At 42.4% G+C, this 19053-nt stretch overlaps 2 non-coding genes across 2 annotated transcripts; one reads left to right on the forward strand and one right to left on the reverse strand.

Moving 5' to 3' along the window:
* Nucleotides 1-541: 541 nt before the first annotated feature.
* Trnas-cga (transfer RNA serine (anticodon CGA)) lies at nt 542-616 on the reverse strand. The gene has a single exon. It is a non-coding gene; the product is annotated as a tRNA-Ser (tRNA).
* A 287-nt stretch (nt 617-903) lies between these two features.
* On the forward strand, nt 904-978 carry Trnas-cga (transfer RNA serine (anticodon CGA)). Its single transcript has one exon. It is a non-coding gene; the product is annotated as a tRNA-Ser (tRNA).
* The last annotated feature ends 18075 nt before the right edge of the window (nt 979-19053 follow it).

A 19053-nucleotide genomic window follows, 5' to 3' on the forward strand; every position in this document is an offset into this window, starting at 1 on the left:
TGTTCCCACTGATTGAAGGTCAGTATGTTTAAGAAACCTCACGCTGATGTCTTCGGGGAGTATAGATGAATAGTAATGTTGAAACTGTTATTGCTTAGTCATCTTAACCTTTCCCACACCACTGAATACAGTGTCCGTTTATGGAGGCCTACCAACCACCATTTCCTTTCTGTTTCAATATACTCTTTGCTTTCACTTGCATATGTCTAAGATTTATGTAATTATCTTTTGTGGATATCCTTTCAGAGAATTTCAGTGCTTCACTATGCTTATTTCTCAGCAATGCACATTCCTCGTTCCACCATGCAGGCAAAGTTTTATTATTGATGTGAAAGGCTTATTCCAAGGGATCGCATTTGTTGCGCTCTTTCAATGTATGAGACTACATTATTATATTTCTCGGCCGCATTGCCAATTTCCACAATTTTTTGTAATTGTACCGCCAGAATACTTCTGTCACCCAGTAAACTTTGTTAATTTTCCATTTATTACCCGAGTAAACTACTATATTTGATGAAACTTCCTGGCAGATTAAAAATATGTGCCGGGCCGAGACTCGAACTCGGGACCTTTGCCTTTCGCGGGCAAGTGCTCTACCAACTGAGCTACCCAAGCACGACTCGCGCCCCGTCCTCACAGCTTTACTTCTGCCAATACCTCGTCTCCTACCTTCCAAACCTTACAGAAGCTGTCCTGCGAGTTTTATATCAGCGCACACTCCGCTGCGGAGTGAAAATCTCATTCTGGAAACATCCCCTACGCTGTGGCTAAGCCATGTCTGCGCAATATCCTTTCTTTCAGGAGTGCTAGTTCTGCAAGGTTCGCAGGAGAGCTTCTGTAAGGTTTGGAAGGTAGGAGACGAGGTACTGGCAGAAGTAAAGCCGTGAGGACGGGCGTGAGTCGTGCTTGGGTAGCTCAGTTGGTAGAGCACTTGCCCGCGAAAGGCAAAGGTCCCGAGTTCGAGTCTCGGCCCGGCACACAGTTTTAATCTGCCAGGAAGTTTCATATCAGCCCACACTCCGCTGCAGAGTGAAAATCTCATTCTGGATACTATATTTGATACTTGAGCCACCTGACATATCATCAAAATAGAGAGATGATGTGAAACGAATGGTTCTCGTACGACTTACAGCGTAAATTGCGAGACAGGGTTAGATGATGAAAACTATACATGATATCCACTGCAATGCAACTTTGGTCAAATCTGTTGATCCATGTAGCGTGACCAGGCTTTTTTCCCTAAGATTATCCTCAAACAGTCTTTGTGTGTGTTGTCCCGAACAAGTAGTAGGCTTTATCATCTTTCATTATCAATTTAGGTTGATTAACTGTATTTATTAAACTACGGAGTTGCCTTTTTGTAATTGGTCGTTTGACAATCTATACAGGATGTTTCTGTAAGAGCATGCCAAAATTTAATAGGTCTTAGAGGATGTTACACTGAGTAATTTGAGGTTGCGTGCCTGGGGACGAAGGAGGCAGCTTAAGGAGATAATAGGAGTAAAATCACATTATTGTGTACTTTTTTATTTACATTAGTTACAGTTAACTGCAAATACCATCACTGACACAATGAACGTACCATTTGTACTGTATCTTACAAAATGTGCAGAAACTGACGGACATCAGCCTCAATGAATGCATGACAGCGAACAAGATTGTGATGCAACCTGACAAATATCCTGGTGTGTTTCGAATCATATCAGATGTAAGGTTATGGTTATATGGTTCCTTATTCTATGACTGAACACAACTGTGTAAGCACCAGTGACGTTGTATAATATTGCGATTTTGTCACGGAAATACACGCTTTTACGCAGTTTACAATGTGATAATGTAAGGCAGCTGTCAAAATGACACCTCTCGACCTCTGAAAGTGAACTAATCCTAAACACAACAGTATAAACTATAACACTCAGAAAGTTAAATAATCCTAAACACAACAATATTAAATTTTAACTAGAAGTTTATTTACAAAATTATTCCTACAATTACATTATGATGTTGGCCAATACTATGATAAATCATCCGATTCCGGTTCAAAGTTCGGTACTATTTTTAGGATGACAATCGAGTCTACGGAAGATGGTTAGTTATGTGACAAGTTGAGCAAAAGATTACCCACGGTCGCTCGAATTTACAGTGGACTCAAGCTGGTGAACCAACAAGTTTACGCCACTGCACGTGGTGTTTACCTTAGCTATGATGAGTTGTCGTCTGCCTAGCTGCTCTCACCCTCTGAAATTCCTATAAAACTAATTAAACCTTTGCTGAATTTTCCAGCGAAACTCTCCCTATGTTTCTCGGTATGCGAGGAAGTGTGAACTCATCCCTAGTTTCAGACTATGGCAATATACACACGCATGGCTGGAGCAGCATGCATATTATAATGCCCTCTCAGATCTCACAAGAACAGTTAACTACCTGGCTGGTTCGTTTATCCACAGTTGGAGCTCAACGATGCTACAGCTAATTTCTAGCTGGAGGTCAACCGTTGTGAATGCAGTGTTCACACAAATTTCTCCTCTGCATCGTACAGAGCATTATGTGCTCCATTCTGCACTTGATCCCATTTCAGAGAAGAGTCCTCCAAAATTTCGATCTCGTCTTTCTCGTAGCCGAACTCTCTCCCCACCTTGGTTCTTTCGTTCTCCACGTCAAGGCTTTTTTCAACCAATATGGAGCATTCCTGTTATTTTGTGGAAACCCTCTCTACCAATCGCAAGGGTCCTACCATTAAACTGCATCGACATCTCGCCACTTTTCTCCTTCCCGATACATTTCCGCCAATCGGACGTTTTGTGCCTGCTCCAGACGCCTAAAAAGTTACATATGTTTATCACGTGTGTACCACTTGCAGTTCACGTGATCGAATGCTCCATTGGTTTTGTTCGTATCCATTTGGAATGCCGAAATGTAGTTTTCTAAAGCTTCTTTCTGTCCTACTTCTGGTGGTCTGTTACTCGCCCTGCAGTATGCGTCACCTGTCGAGTCGCTGACTCTCACTGCAGGGTGCGCCCCCTTAAGAGCTTTCTGCAGTGCCTCCTGGGCTGTAGCCTCTGTATCTGCCCATTCTGGCTTCCACACAAAACGTTTCCTCTCACTGCTTGTTTCGCCTTCTGCTCATTGACATGCATTATATAGGAGTGGTGTGTTAATACCGTCGATTGAGTGTCATCCCTTTTGCATTACATACTTATAGGCAAATCTGCTCATTACCGTCGAATTAAGTTATGTGTCATATTCACCTTCCGGTTACTATGTACAAAACTCTTATGTAAGGTGCGAAGTTGACCTTCATTTATTCTGCCACCTTACACACATGAAGCTACAATTCTGGCAACTAATTCCGCCTCCGTATCCACTAGGGTCTCGTAGACGACCCAAAGGAAATAATCAAGGGGTGTCAGTACAGGAGACCTCGCAAGCCATGTAACAGGACCATCACTTCCAATCCAGTGACCAGAAAATACGGCATTGAGAATATTGCACACACCCACACTGAAGTGAGGTGGTGCACCGTCATGTTGTATCCACATTCTCTCACGAACAGCCAAGGGTACGTTCTCCAACAACTAGAACTCTTTGTATGAACCTCAAGTAGAGGTGGCCATTCAGATGGCCTACTGCATCATGACTTTCTAGCAATCAGGTTTAAATGGTTCAAATGGCTCTGAGCACTATGGGACTCAACTGCTGAGGTCATTAGTCCCCTAGAACTTAGAACTAGTTAAACCTAAGTAACCTAAGGACATCACAAACATCCATGCTCGAGGCAGGATGCGAACCTGCGACCGTAGCGGTCTTGCGGTTCCAGACTGCAGCGCCTTTAACCGCACGGCCACTTCGGCCGGCTTCTAGCAATCAGGGTTGTACTCCTTCTTTCCCTGCAGGAAATAAAGAATGTACATGTCAATAAACAGCACAGTATGCGTAAACCTGTACACATGTTAGTTGAAAATAAGCTGGAAAACAGTAACTCTTGACAAAACGGTAGACAAGTTTACTTTCATACCTCCTTAAGTTGGCTTCTCCGACCTCAGGTTCAGCATTCTCTATGTCCTGTTACGTTTTTTGCCGCCCTTACGGAAACACCCTGTACGTGGGTACGATTTTATTTCGCCGTATTGAGTCGACATAATGGCTGCTGAAGCGTTCAAGGTCCAGGTCAACTGGTTTAAAGTCTATACCTCTCTTTTCAATTAGTACACTGTACCCCATATCCTACTTTCCCACCACATCATCTTATTTCATATCCTTTGAAATTAAACTTCTTTGATCGCTATAACCAAGTCTCGGTAGATGTGAATACCAATATCTGATGTACACTTGTGAATTTAGTGACGCTTCCTCTGTCAGAAGCTACTGACGGTGCGATGTATAAAAAAATCTTTTACTTTTACCTGACTTCTTTTTTCTATTGCGAGATTTCGCTTACGGGCAATTTGAGAACAAAACTTACATCAGCATGGTACACATTAGACCAGGGTGGGCAAATAGCGGCCTGTGGGCCACATGCGGCCCGCTAAAGATTTTCGTTCTGCCCGTAAAGACAGAAAAACCCGTCTTGAACAAATCTCTCCGCGCGCGATGGAAGATTTCCACTAGGCGGCCGCTTCGAGACGCATGCGCAACGTAAATTCTATTCTCGCTAACCAAGTGGCTCACGGGAGCGGCCGTAAAGGCATTTTCCTGTAAGGGTTGTTCCCATCAGTCATCGCGCCGTTTGTCGCCATGGTTTGCGCGAATAGTACGATGCGCAGTGCTTTTCTGGTTAATGTGGTTTACTTCCATGTCGTCTGTGCAACAGTAAATTTAACAGACAAAGGAAACACCTGGTAGGAATATCAGCAATGTAGGAAAAGACAGAGTATCCCGTTACGGTAAGAAGCAATCTGTGTTTTCCTACATCGTCAACAGTAAATTTATAAATTTCCACTTTTAGTCAAACCATGACCCCACCGAAAAAGTATAAAATCAGTGATGAATGCCGTGTGTGTATTGAAAAATGGAGAAACACTTTTTTATTAATGCAGGAAATAAAGCAGTGTGTTTATTGTGTCATGAAAGAAGTACAATCTGAAGAGACACTACGAAACACAACATAGCGAATTTGACTGCAAACCTTCCAAGGTAGAAAGCAAAATGAAAACTACGGAGTGTGTGAAAAAAGCTCTGAAGAAGCAACAAACATTTACAAAGCAATCAACAGTTTAAAATAGTGCTGCAGAAGCAAATTTCATAGTAGCCAGTAACCTTGCTTAACACACCAAGCTTTTTCTGGATGGCGAGTTTATTAAACATTGTATAGTAGTGTATGCAAGCGTAAGGGTGTATTGATCATAGACGCAAATTTTAAAGCATTTCACTCATAAAAAGGACTATAGTACTTCCAATTGACACAGTGACGAACTCACACAACAGCTGAAGACTGCGAGAAAAATTTCCCTTGGTTTCCTCTGACAATAGATGGGAACACAGTTCACGAATACATTGCACAATTACTCATCTTTATCCCTGGAATTAATGAAAATTTCGTTATCACAGAGGAAGCAACTGGCCTAGAATCATTGAAAGATACAACAGCTGGTCAGGACGTGCTTGTTTTGAGTTCATTGGCCGACGTTCGATAGATGATTTTTCTGACGTTTCGTCTGCAGGAATGACTAGCATTGTCACAGCTTCACACTCCAGTGCTGGCGGTGGACTGGGGTGCAGAAAAGTGGCTTGTCCTGGAACAAAACGGCAAGCATTACAAGAGAGGGAACCAGAGATGTCAGTGGGGAAAATGTAGGCACGGTTAAGCTTTTAAAGGATAATTACAAGTACAAAACACAGACAGTGAAATACTGTTTCTCATTGTGTTTTACGTCAGAAGAGCCTTCGTAAAACTGCACTGTGGTATATCCTATTGTTGCTGTGGTGAACACAAGAATAGCAAGGGCACTCTTCCATATACAGTTCAAATCTTTTCTTATGAACGCAGAGTATGAAGACGTAATTTACCACAACAGTGAGACGTGGTTGAGCTTGGGAAAAGTTTTAAAATGACTTTGGGCATTACAGAATGAAGTCCTCTTTTTCTGGACACAAAGGAGATTTCGTGATTTTGTTAAAAAAATTGTATGTAAGGAGTGGAGATATAAGATGATACAAAATTATTACGCTTTCGTGACCACTTGCTGACAAATTTCCTGTTGGCTTCTGTTTGGAGTTCTTTGACCGACGTTCGATAGATGATTTTTCTGACGTTTCGCCTGCAGGAATGACTAACATTGTCACAGCTTCACACACCAGTGGTGGCGGTGGACTCGGGTTGAGCTCGCTGCCGCAGATTACATGTACGTGCCACGCCAATATCCAAGGTATTTTCCGTGGTCATTACCTCAGCGGTCCTTCCCTTGCTGCCTGCAGCGGCCGCTCGTTGCAGGATGGGAATCCAAGATCCGTTCACCATGAGGTGTTCTTCTTTCTTGTTGAAGCTGCCGTCATATTTGTGTATTTTTATAGCTTCCCTGAATAAACGTGTGCCATAGTTGTTCTCTACAGCAAGGACTTCCGTGTCGGCGAATTGAACTATGTGGTCGGTCTCACAAAGCGAATTTGACGGATCAAAGCGATTACACGTACACACATGCAGGAAAGTGAGTGTTTCACAGAAACAGATGATAAGAGCCAATCAGAAAGCCGATTGCAAGGATCCATGTCATGGCTACAGAGAGAAACAGCTGGTCTCACACTCTACCATTTCTGAAAGAATTCCTCCTAGCGTCTTGAATAATACTGTTTTGTAGCAGACTGCTGGTTCTATGGGTTTCCCAGTGTACGGAGGTGGAACAAACCGAATTCGGATGTGCCCTACCTGCTCTTATGGACAGCTTTCAGCTCTGAACAAATTTATGACTCTCTCTGGTCCTCTTAAGTAAGCTCCCATCGTTGCAAGCCAGCTATGAAAATCTCCCAAGACTGCAGAAAATGGGAGGCTCTTCACCATAATAAAAGGAAGGGAAGGAAAGAAGTAAATTAGTTGGGCTGTCAGTGGTAGTATTGAATTTCGTCTGCAGTTATTATGCCAGGTTAAACGGTCAACTACATTAACCAGAGGGTTGTGCATATAACATTATGAAACATGTTGTGTGGCAATTTGGGAAGAAGTTGCTTCATAACAGTAATTCCTCTTAGCGAATAATATGGATGCCGATGAAATTTCGTTGAGTTTCATCGGTAGCACAAGTTCATCAAGGACATTTTGATTGGAGTTTGGGTATTATTTTTGTTTTTCTTTGCACACTTTTTGTCTGATGTGTATCATGCCATGGCTGAAAAGAGTAAACATGGTGACAAGGTACACAATACGAAAATACACATGCACACTATGCACAACCCAGTCCACATTCATTCACCTGTATGGGTGCATGGGTCTATTTATTTGTGGAAATGTAACAAGAAAGAGAAACCGCAGCTATTACGATGTTACACACATATACACTAAATGTTCTTGCAATGGTCATGAATGAAATCAGTGCCTTGATAGACTCATGTATACATGGATGGCTTGTTGTCAAGATGCACACATACTAAAATCAGTCTACAATTAGTTACTCCATCAACACTTATTACATTACAACATCTAATCACTCATTCGATTATAACCATAGCCTAATATATGTGAATAAGATAGATATTTATATAAATCCATTTACAGTATAGCACACCAGAGAAAAGGAATGATATTTATGGAAACACATGATCATGACAAACAGAACACAAGAAAAGCAAATCTCACTACACTTGCATTGTTGTATGATTTTGTAGCAGTGCAAAATTGTACATTCTCAAAGACATATAATCTCTTCCAATCTTCTTCTTCTCTTTTATCTTCAGGTGTTAAATATTTGTCTGTGACGCCCTCTTTGCCGGCTGGGATGGTCGCGCGGTTCTAGGCGCTACAGTCTGGAACCGCGCGACCGCTACGGTCGCCGGTTCGAATCCTGCCTCGGGCATGGATGTGTATGATGTCCTTGGGTTAGTTAGATGAAAGTAGTTCTAAGTTCTAGCGGACTGATGATCTCAGAAGTTAAGTCGCATAGTGCTCAGAGCCATTTGCACCATTTGAACGCCCTCTTTTTCCAAAGCCTCAATTGTTGGTGGTCAGCTATAGTGCGTTTCACAATGTTTTGACAACTTCAGATTTGAATAACACACAAATTAGTCGCGAAACAAATTTCAGTATCCTACACAAGATACAACATTTATTCAGGTTTACTTATGAAATACTACATTAGACAAATGACGGCCATTTATGGCTACACAGAACTCGAGGCTTTTCATCCAGTGTTTGAACACGTATTTCGTAAATGCAAGAGGAATTCTGGAAATACCATCGGGAATTCGACCTTTTAACTGTTGCAAGCTTCTCGGCCAGTCGGAGTTCACTCTCGCCTTCAAATTACCACAAAGGTAAAATCCTGGCACGAGGTTCGATCTGTTTTCCAAAGGCCGGTTGACTTTCGATTTGATACATTGACAGTTACACGGAAGTTTCCTACCCATTTCGTTATTATTCCACTAGTAGGAATTGGATATCATGGCTGAATTTGAAATGCTAACGAAAGGCACGTTGCACGCACTCGACAGATTCGCCATAGCGAAAATAGCACTCCATCGAGAACGCATTATGATGCTTCGATCAGTACGACATGTATGTGGGATGACACTTGACATTCCTCACTACCAATAGACGGCTCCACCGTCGCTGTATCGTGTTTTTAGCACGCGTTATTCAAATCTGAAACTGTCAAAACACTGCAAAATACCCTGTAATATTTGATATCTGCACCTCTCTCTTAGGCGGTAATTGGGCGGTAATTCATTACTATTTTAGGCATTTTTTTACATTCATTCTTATGACCTGGACTCTCTGTTTTTCTATATATTCCTTGATCTTTCAATTATGCTTTTAAGTCTTAGTTCTTGTCTGACTGTTATATTCCAAATTATTTATATCCGAAATTGTGTGGTATCCATTCGGAATTCCACTGCTATTCATTTTCGGTTTCAGCTAGCTTTTTGTTCCAAATAAGTGTTAATACCGTCACTCTCGCTGTGGCCTTCAGTCTGAAGAGTGGTTTGGTGCAGCTCTCCACACTAGGCTATCCAGTGCATAACTTTTGAAACCTACATCCACTTGAAACTGTTTACTAGAATCAATGCATACTCTCCTTCTACAAAATTTGCTATCCACACTTCCCTCATTACCAAATTAACTAATCCTTGATACCTCTTGTGATGTATCAGCACATACATTCTTTTAGACACATTGAGTAATAATTTTTTTCTCCCGAATTAGATTCATTAACTCTTCATTAGGTATCCTATTTACCCATCGAATCTTCAGAATTCTTCTGCAGCACCACATTTAAAAATCGCCAACGTTTAATTTCCACATAATGCTACACTCCAGGCACATATTTTCTAAAACGGCTTCCTAACACTTAAATCTATATTCGATGTTAATATACTACTTTTATCCAGAAAAGCCAGTCTGTACTTATATCCGCTATACTTGTGCTATTGTCAGTTGCTTTGCTACTCAAATAGTAAAACTCTTCTATTACTTTTAGTGACTCATTCCATATTTGTAACTCTCCCATCATCTGATCTTATTCGATTTCACTCGGTTACCCCTATTTTATATTTGCTGAAATTCATCTTGTAACCTCTTTCCAAGATTACCATTATTAAATGAGTTTCCTAGCATTAGGTTTACCGTTCTTTTATTTGACCTGCAAGGATATGAATTTCCCTTTATAATAAACACAAGTAGGCCGGCCGAAGTGGCCGTGCGGTTAAAGGCGCTGCTGTCTGGAACCGCAAGACCGCTACGGTCGCAGGTTCGAATCCTGCCTCGGGCATGGCTGTTTGTGATGTCCTTAGGTTAGTTAGGTTTAACTAGTTCTAAGTTCTAGGGGACTAATGACCGCAGCAGTTGAGTCCCATAGTGCTCAGAGCCATTTGAACCATTAGCCAATAAACACAAGTAAACCGCCCTTGGTTCTGTACAGTATACGTAATTGCTCATTGACCTTACAGAGGAGTTTTTGTTAACTGATAGATCCTCTTTCATATCCCACGCGTACTCTTCTACCAGCTTCTTGTGTGTAGTGCACGCCTGCCCTCCAGAAAAATCCCACGTATATCCATTCGATAGTGCAGTTTAAGAAATTTTCACTCTGGGTTATCACATGATCGATGACGCCTTTGATATAAGCTTCTTATTTGGCTGCAAACTAGAGGACCTCCGTGGTGCCTGAGCAAAACAAGCTGTGAAGTGAAACTTACTGACTACACTCCTACTGTGAACAGAACGAGATTTTTTCTACGTCATGTCAGATTATCAACGTTGATGTTTTTTTTTTTCCTCTCAATAAATTCTTCTAATGTCTTGGTATCGTACAGAATCTCGTCGCAATTAATTTCTGTCTACACAGTCGATTTTTTCTTAATTAATGCTTGACTTGCGATGCAGTGGATCTAAAGTTGGAGGAACTGTAGCAAAATGTCCAGATCAGAGAACATACTACCTCTACCCCAAATTCAAGAGACATTCGAGGTGCAATGCACGTCAGTATTATATCCTACGGGTGTGCGCGTGCTCTTCTACCAGCTTCTTGTGTGTGTGCTCGCCTGTCCACCAGAAAGATCCCACATATATCCATTCGATAGTGCAGTTCAAGAAATATTACGAAGGTTAGAAAACTTTATCGCATTTCTCCAGTGCGTCGGCCACATCAAAATCCTTGGAGTTGCGAGATTCTCAGTGAATGGGATAAGGTAATCGTAAATAGAACATGCGGTAGCGTATATCGTCTCATACAGGATGTTTTGATGCCACGTCCGAATGAAAAAGATTTGGCTTTCGAAACAGTCTTCCTCCCTGGAGATGTCTGCTGAGATATCTCCATGATGCAAAGCACGGAATTCCGAGAGAAACCGCAGTAAATATTTTCTACTTGGATTTGATAATCATAGAGGCATTTGTCCTCATGACAGTGCAGTGTTTCTACGTAAAACACGAAAGTAAGAGTTTTAAGTTCTCTATATTAATCAAGAGATGATTTAAATATTTGTGGAAAATAAGATGTTACTGTACTTGTACAGAAGAATTTGTTGCGTTCTTGATTACGGAAACAATCTAACATTATAATGAATAGAGAAACGAAAAAAATTAAGATTCTTCGTTAAACCACCGCCGTAAACAGGAATAGTTTTATCACACATATTATATTAAGGGTTTTAGAATTTTACCAGTCCCTTGTTATTTGTGCAGTTACTGAGATTTCCGCGGGCACTTCTTGACATATTACCTGGAGACGTCTGCTTCGGATTCCTCACCCACCACCAACAATGGAGGATAATAGTCTGACAAAACCAGCCACTCGTTCCGGTGGAATGTCAGATTATGTCAAGTAGACATGGGCCGAAAAATACGAAATAAGGGTTTTCAGGCGATATGCCTTTTGTGTGCAATTGTTCGTTGATTCAACGCGTGACGTGGTAAAACGCAAGACATATATCGGAAAAACTGGTAGGTCTTTTAACGTAAGATGTAAGGAACACTTGCAAGAGAAGAAAGGTACTAATGTTCATAATTCTAGTTTCGTAAAGCTTTTATTATTATCGTGGCGCAATCCAAAAGGAGCAGACGAAATAACGATTCTACATAGAGAGAAGAAAGGGAGGAAACTTGATGTCTTGGAAGAACTTAAGATATTTGGATATATGGTTTGTATCGATGACTTCATTTTAAACGAAGAATTACAATTACGAAACAAAAGCTTCTTTAACGCCTTTAAACCACTGCTCACAACTAAATGGTGCTTTGGATCATGTTTCAGCTCGCTTATACATTTCGGAAACGTTGTTTCTCTCTTTCTTTTATGGATACTTCTGTACTTACATATTGATTGTACGGCAGACGGCATTGCATTCCACATTCTGTTTTGAATATTTCATGTAAACCATATTTCCAACAGAAGGAGATTTTCACTCTGCAGCGGAGTGTGCGCTGATATGAAACTTCCTGGCAGATTAAAACTGTGTGCCCGACCGAGACTCGAACTCGGGGCCTTTGCCTTTCGCGGGCAAGTGCTCTACCATCTGAGCTACCGAAGCACGACTCACGCCCGGTCTCACAGCTTTACTTCTGCCCGTATCGCGTCTCCTACATTCCAAACTTTACAGAAGCTCTCCTGCGAACCTTGCAGAACTAGCACTCCTGAAAGAAAGGATACTGCGGAGACATGGCTTAGCCACAGCCTGGGGGATGTTTCCAGAATGAGATTTTCACTCTGCAGCGGAGTGTGCGCTGATATGAAACGTCCTGGCAGATTGAAACTGTGTGCCCGACCGAGACTCGAACTCGGGACCTTTGCCTTTCGCGGGCAAGTGCTCTACCAACTGAGCTACCCAAGCACGACTCACGCCCCGTCCTCACAGCTTTACTTCTGCCAGTACCTTGTCTCCTACCTTCCAAACTTTACAGGCTTTACATCCCCCAGGCTGTGGCTAAGCCAGGTCTCCGCAGTATCCTTTCTTTCAGGAGTGCTAGTCCTGCAAGGTTCGCAGGAGAGCTTCTGTAAAGTTTGGAAGGTACGAGACGAGGTACTGGCAGAAGTAATGCCGTGAGGACAGGGCATGAGTCGTGCATGGGTGGCTCAGTTGGTAGAGCACTTGCCCGCGAAAGGCAAAGGTCTCGAGTTCGAGTCTCGGTCGGGCAAACAGTTTTAATCTGCCAGGAAGTTTCATATTTCCACCCTTTTTGCTTGTTGTAACATCTTGATAAAATACTGATGCAGTACGTTCTTTATTTTTAGCACGTATTTGTACTAAAACATTTATTAATTTTTGCTGCTTATTGTCGTAGTCATTTTTATAAAAATTATGTTATTCCTTTTCTATCTTTTATACATCCTATTTTTTATATCACATACAATTTACCATGGACCTTGCCGTTGGTGGGGAGGCTTGCGTGCCTCAGCGATACAGATAGCCGTACCGTAGGTACAACCACAACGGAGGGGTATCTGTTGAGAGGCCAGACAAACGTGTGGTTCCTGAAGAGGGGCAGCAGCCTTTTCAGTAGTTGCAAGGGCAACAGTCTGGATGATTGACTGATCTGGCCTTGTAACAATAACCAAAACGGCCTTGCTGTGCTGGTACTGCGAACGGCTGAAAGCAAGGGGAAACTACGGCCGTAATTTTTCCCGAGGGCATGCAACTTTACTGTATGATTAAATGATGATGGCGTCCTCTTGGGTAAAATATTCCGGAGGTAAAATAGTCCCCCATTCGGATCTCCGGGCGGGGACTACTCAAGAGGATGTCGTTATCAGGAGAAAGAAAACTGGCGTTCTACGGATCGGAGCGTGGAATGTCAGGTCCCTTAATCGGGCAGGTAGGTTAGAAAATTTGAAAAGGGAAATGGATAGGTTAAAGTTAGATATAGTGGGAATTAGTGAAGTTCGGTGGCGGGAGGAACAAGACTTTTGGTCAGGTGACTACAGGGTTATAAACACAAAGTCAAATAGGGGTAATGCAGGAGTAGGTTTAATAATGAATAGGAAAATAGCAACGCGGGTAAGCTACTACAAACAGCTTAGTGAACGCATTATTGTGGCCAAGATAGATACGAAGCCCACACCTACTACAGTAGTACAAGTTTATATGCCAACTAGCTCTGCAGATGACGAAGAAATTGAAGAAATGTATGATGAAATAAAAGCAATTATTCAGATAGTGAAGGGAGACGAAAATTTAATAGTCATGGGTGACTGGAATTCGAGTGTAGGAAAAGGGAGAGAAGGAAACGTAGTAGGTGAATATGGATTGGGGCTAAGAAATGAAAGAGGAAGCCGCCTGGTAGAATTTTGCACAGAGCACAACTTAATCATAGCTAACACTTGGTTTAAGAATCATGATAGAAGGTTGTATACATGGAAGAACCCTGGAGATACTAAAAGGTATCAGATAGATTATATAATGGTAAGACAGAGATTTAGGAACCAGGTTTTAAATTGTAAGACATTTCCAGGGGCAGATGTGGACTCTGACCACAATCTATTGGTTATGACCTGTAGATTAAAACTGAAGAAACTGCAAAAAGGTGGGAATTTAAGGAGATGGGACCTGGATAAACTGAAAGAACCAGAGGTTGTACAGAGTTTCAGGGAGAGCATAAGGGAACAATTGACAGGAATGGGGGAAAGAAATACAGTAGAAGAAGAATGGGTAGCTTTGAGGGATGAAGTAGTGAAGGCAGCAGAGGATAAAGTAGGTAAAAAGACGAGGGCTAGTAGAAATCCTTGGGTAACAGAAGAAATATTGAGTTTAATTGATGAAAGGAGAAAATATAAAAATGCAGTAAATGAAGCAGGCAAAAAGGAATACAAACGTCTCAAAAATGAGATTGACAGGAAGTGCAAAATGGCTAAGCAGGGATGGCTAGAGGACAAATGTAAGGATGTAGAGGCTTATCTCACTAGGGGTAAGATAGATACTGCCTACAGGAAAATTAAAGAGACCTTTGGAGATAAGAGAACCACTTCTATGAACATCAAGAGCTCAGATGGAAACCCAGTTCTAAGCAAAGAAGGGAAAGCAGAAAGGTGGAAGGAGTATATAGAGGGTCTATACAAGGGCGATGTACTTGAGGACAATATTATGGAAATGGAAGAGGATGTAGATGAAGATCAAATGGGAGATACTATACTGCGTGAAGAATTTGACAGAGCACTGAAAGACCTGAGTCGAAACAAGGCCCCCGGAGTAGACAACATTCCATTGGAACTACTGACGGCCTTGGGAGAGCCAGTCATGACAAAACTCTACCATCTGGTGAGCAAGATGTATGAAACAGGCGAAATACCCTCAGACTTCAAGAAGAATATAATAATTCCAATCCCAAAGAAAGCAGGTGTTGACAGATGTGAGAATTGCCGAACAATCAGTTTAATAAGCCACAGCTGCAAAATACTAACACGAATTCTTTACAGACGAATGGAAAAACTGGTAGAAGCCGACCTCGGGGAAGATCAGTTTGGATTCCGTAGAAATACTGGAACACGTGAGGCAATACTGACCTTACGACTTATCTTAGAAGAAAGATTAAGGAAAGGCAAACCTACGTTTCTAGCATTTGTAGACTTAGAGAAAGCTTTTGACAATGTTGACTGGAATACTCTCTTTCAAATTCTAAAGGTGGCAGGGGTAAAATACAGGGAGCGAACGGCTATTTACAATTTGTACAGAAACCAGATGGCAGTTATAAGAGTCGAGGGACACGAAAGGGAAGTAGTGGTTGGGAAGGGAGTAAGACAGGGTTGTAGCCTCTCCCCGATGTTATTCAATCTGTATATTGAGCAAGCAGTGAAGGAAACAAAAGAAAAATTCGGAGTAGGTATTAAAATCCATGGAGAAGAAATAAAAACTTTGAGGTTCGCCGATGACATTGTAATTCTGTCAGAGACAGCAAAGGACTTGGAAGAGCAGTTGAACGGAATGGATGGTGTCTTGAAGGGAGCATATAAGATGAACATCAACAAAAGCAAAACGAGGATAATGGAATGTAGTCGAAGTAAGTCGGGTGATGTTGAGGGTATTAGATTAGGAAATGAGACACTTAAAGTAGTAAAGGAGTTTTGCTATTTTGGGAGCAAAATAACCGATGATGGTCGAAGTAGAGAGGATATAAAATGTAGACTGGCAATGGCAAGGAAAGCGTTTCTGAAGAAGAGAAATTTGTTAACATCGAGTATAGATTTAAGTGTCAGGAAGTCTTTTCTGAAAGTATTTGTATGGAGTGTAGCCATGTATGGAAGTGAAACATGGACGATAAATAGTTTGGACAAGAAGAGAATAGAAGCTTTCGAAATGTGGTGCTACAGAAGAATGCTGAAGATTAGATGGGTAGATCACATAACTAATGAGGAGGTACTGAATCGGATTGGGGAGAAGAGGAGTTTGTGGCACAACTTGGCCAGAAGAAGGGATCGGTTGGTAGGACATGTTCTGAGGCATCAAGGGATCACCAATTTAGTATTGGAGGGCAGCGTGGAGGGTAAAAATCGTAGGGGGAGACCAAGAGATGCATACACTAAGCAGATTCAGAAGGATGTAGGTTGCAGTAGGTACTGGGAGATGAAGAAGCTTACACAGGATAGAGTAGCATGGAGAGCTGCATCAAACCAGTCTCAGGACTGAAGACCACAACAACAACAACAACACAATTTACTTTATTTAAAACATCTTAATTTGTATCATACTGATGTATTACTGCGTATTTCATATGGTTGTGCGTTTATCACGCTACTAGAGCCCTGCGCACTACACCACGTTTACGTGGCATCGCAATTGGTTTCCACACGTTCAGTCCAATGTCTGCTCTCTAACAAACTGTAACTGTGTGATAATTTTTACTATATCCATGGAGGACTTTATTCCATATTTTCTACTGTTCGACCTGAGCTCCTTAGCTCATCATGTACCTTTACAATTTTAACGTCATGTAATTTATGTAAGTACCTGTTTTACTCCAGGTTCTCATTTTCATTGTTGTCAGGTATTAAGTATTTTAGACGTTTACTCCTCTACTCTTGATGTCTCTGATGTGCGGCAACCATGTCGACCAGACGGTTGATATGGCTGCCACACACTACAGACGTCAGGAGCCGAATATTAGGGCGACTTTGCGCACTATACCCTCTACTCAACCTGTCTACTTTTCAGCCTGTACATAGCCGATATGCCTAATACTAAATCTGAAAAGTTTGGATATGCAGATGACTGGGCCATAGCTACACAACATCGAGATATGGAGCATACTGAGACTGTCCTAACAAGCGACTTGTCCTTGCTGGGAACGTACTTTCGTGAATGGAGACTACAATCTAGTCCAACTAAAACTGAGGCTCTGTGTTGCCACCTGAATAATAAATTGGCTAACAGACGCCTTAAGATATATTTTGATAACAATATTCTGCCTTATAATAAAAATCCAAAATACCTGGGAGTGACATTAGATAGAACCCTGTGCTACAAACAACACCTCATCAACACTGCTGCAGCCGGCCGCGGTGGTCTAGCGGTTCTGGCGCTGCAGTCCGGAACCGCGGGACTGCTACGGTCGCAGGTTCGAATCCTGCCTCGGGCATGGGTGGGTGTGATGTCCTTAGGTTAGTTAGGTTTAAGTAGTTCTAAGTTCTAGGGGACTTATGACCTAAGATGTTGAGTCCCATAGTGCTCACAGCCATTTGAACCATTTTTTTTTGAACACTGCTACAAAAATCCGTACTAGGAACAATATCATTCAGAAACTATGTGGTACCAGCTGGGGCTCCTCCGCCTCTACCTTGCGATGCTCTGCTTTGGGACTTGTCTACTCTGCGGCAGAGTACTGTTCCCTTGTGTGGCTAAAGAGCGCTCAACCAAGATGGTGGACACAGTACTGAACCAAACTATGAGGATTATTTCAGGTACAATAAAATCAACCCCCATTCACTGACTACCTGTACTGAGCCTCATACCGCCACCTCCCTTACGAAGAGAACATGCTCTTCTCAGAGAATTTAAAAAAAATACAAGACAACCCGCAACTTCCGATTCACGCTTTGAGCAATGGCAGTGACAGAGATAGATTGCGCTCTAGACATCCACCTCTTATAAGGGCCAAAGACCTGGAGGAAAATGGTTTCTGTCTTGAAGAACGCTGGAAAGTGGAATGGGAAGAATCAGCACCACCACAGGTAAACACCTTACTGAAACCGTCGAACAGACCTCCAGGCTTTGGCTTACCACGTAAAACCTGGACCATCCTCAACAGGATCAGGACGGGCCACGGTCGATGTGCCGACTCTCTACACAAATGGGGAAGAGCACCATCCCCAAAGTGCGACTGCGGCGCTGAGAAGCAGACGATCCGGCACATCATTGCAGAGTGCCCTCTGAGAGCCTATTCAGGTCAAACAACGGACTTCCTGGATGCGACTCGAAGTGCAGTTCAATATATTAAAAACCTAAATGTTAATTTGTAATTATATATTTGTTGTTCATGACATAACTGTATTTAATTCTTTATGTCTTGTTTTTAGTGCCAAAGTTACAAAGTTATTGTAGCAGCTTATTTCACTATAAACGTGATTTGTACTTGCCATACGCTAAATAAATAAATAACCTGTCGCCACTGCCACTGCCACTGGCACTGCCTCCACGCCATGGCATAACACTGTTTCTGACACTGATCAGGCCACTGTCAGAATACGCAGCAGTAGCTTGGGAAAACACGGCTGACACCAACATTGGAATGCTGCAGAAGGTGCAGAACCGGGTGCTGAAGCTCGCTATGCGCCTTCCCACATGAGACAGCACGCAACTGCTGCACCAGGATCTGCGAGCAGGAGGATAAGGGCGCAATGAGGGCGGTTTTGATACCAAATTCACATGTAAATTAATTAAATTGATCAATTACCCACACTCCTGGACGACGTCATGTGTTTTCCCCAGCCGGCACGTTGGTCTCCTCCCCCTCCCCCTCCGCAGCCGTCCCCCTCCCCCCTCCCCCAGCCGGCCGGTGTGGCCGTGCGGTTCTAGGCGCTTCAGGACGGAACCGCGTGACCGCTACGGTCGCAGGTTCGAATCCTGCCTCGGGCATGGATGTGTATGATGTCCTCAGGTTAGTTAGGTTTAATTAGTTCTAAATTCTAGGCGACTGATGACCTCAGAAGTTACATCGCATAGAGCTCAGAGCCATTTGAACCGTTTGAACCCCCTCCCCCACCTCCCTATTGGCGGGAATTTCAAATTTTGGCGGGAATTTCTTTGTCCCAGTACTGTGCTGACATCCCACCCTCACATCCTCCAAAGAAATTGGCGGGAAATTCAAATTTGCTTCGAAATTTTTTTTGTCCACTCACGTGATCAGAATTGGTGGGAGAGGTTAAGTCCATTCTGAGCTGTTGTGGAAGCATCATGATGTGTTCGATCAGTGTCATGAATGTG

This window comes from Schistocerca nitens, chromosome 1 (assembly GCF_023898315.1).
Source record: "Schistocerca nitens isolate TAMUIC-IGC-003100 chromosome 1, iqSchNite1.1, whole genome shotgun sequence".
NCBI lineage: Eukaryota > Metazoa > Arthropoda > Insecta > Orthoptera > Acrididae > Schistocerca > Schistocerca nitens.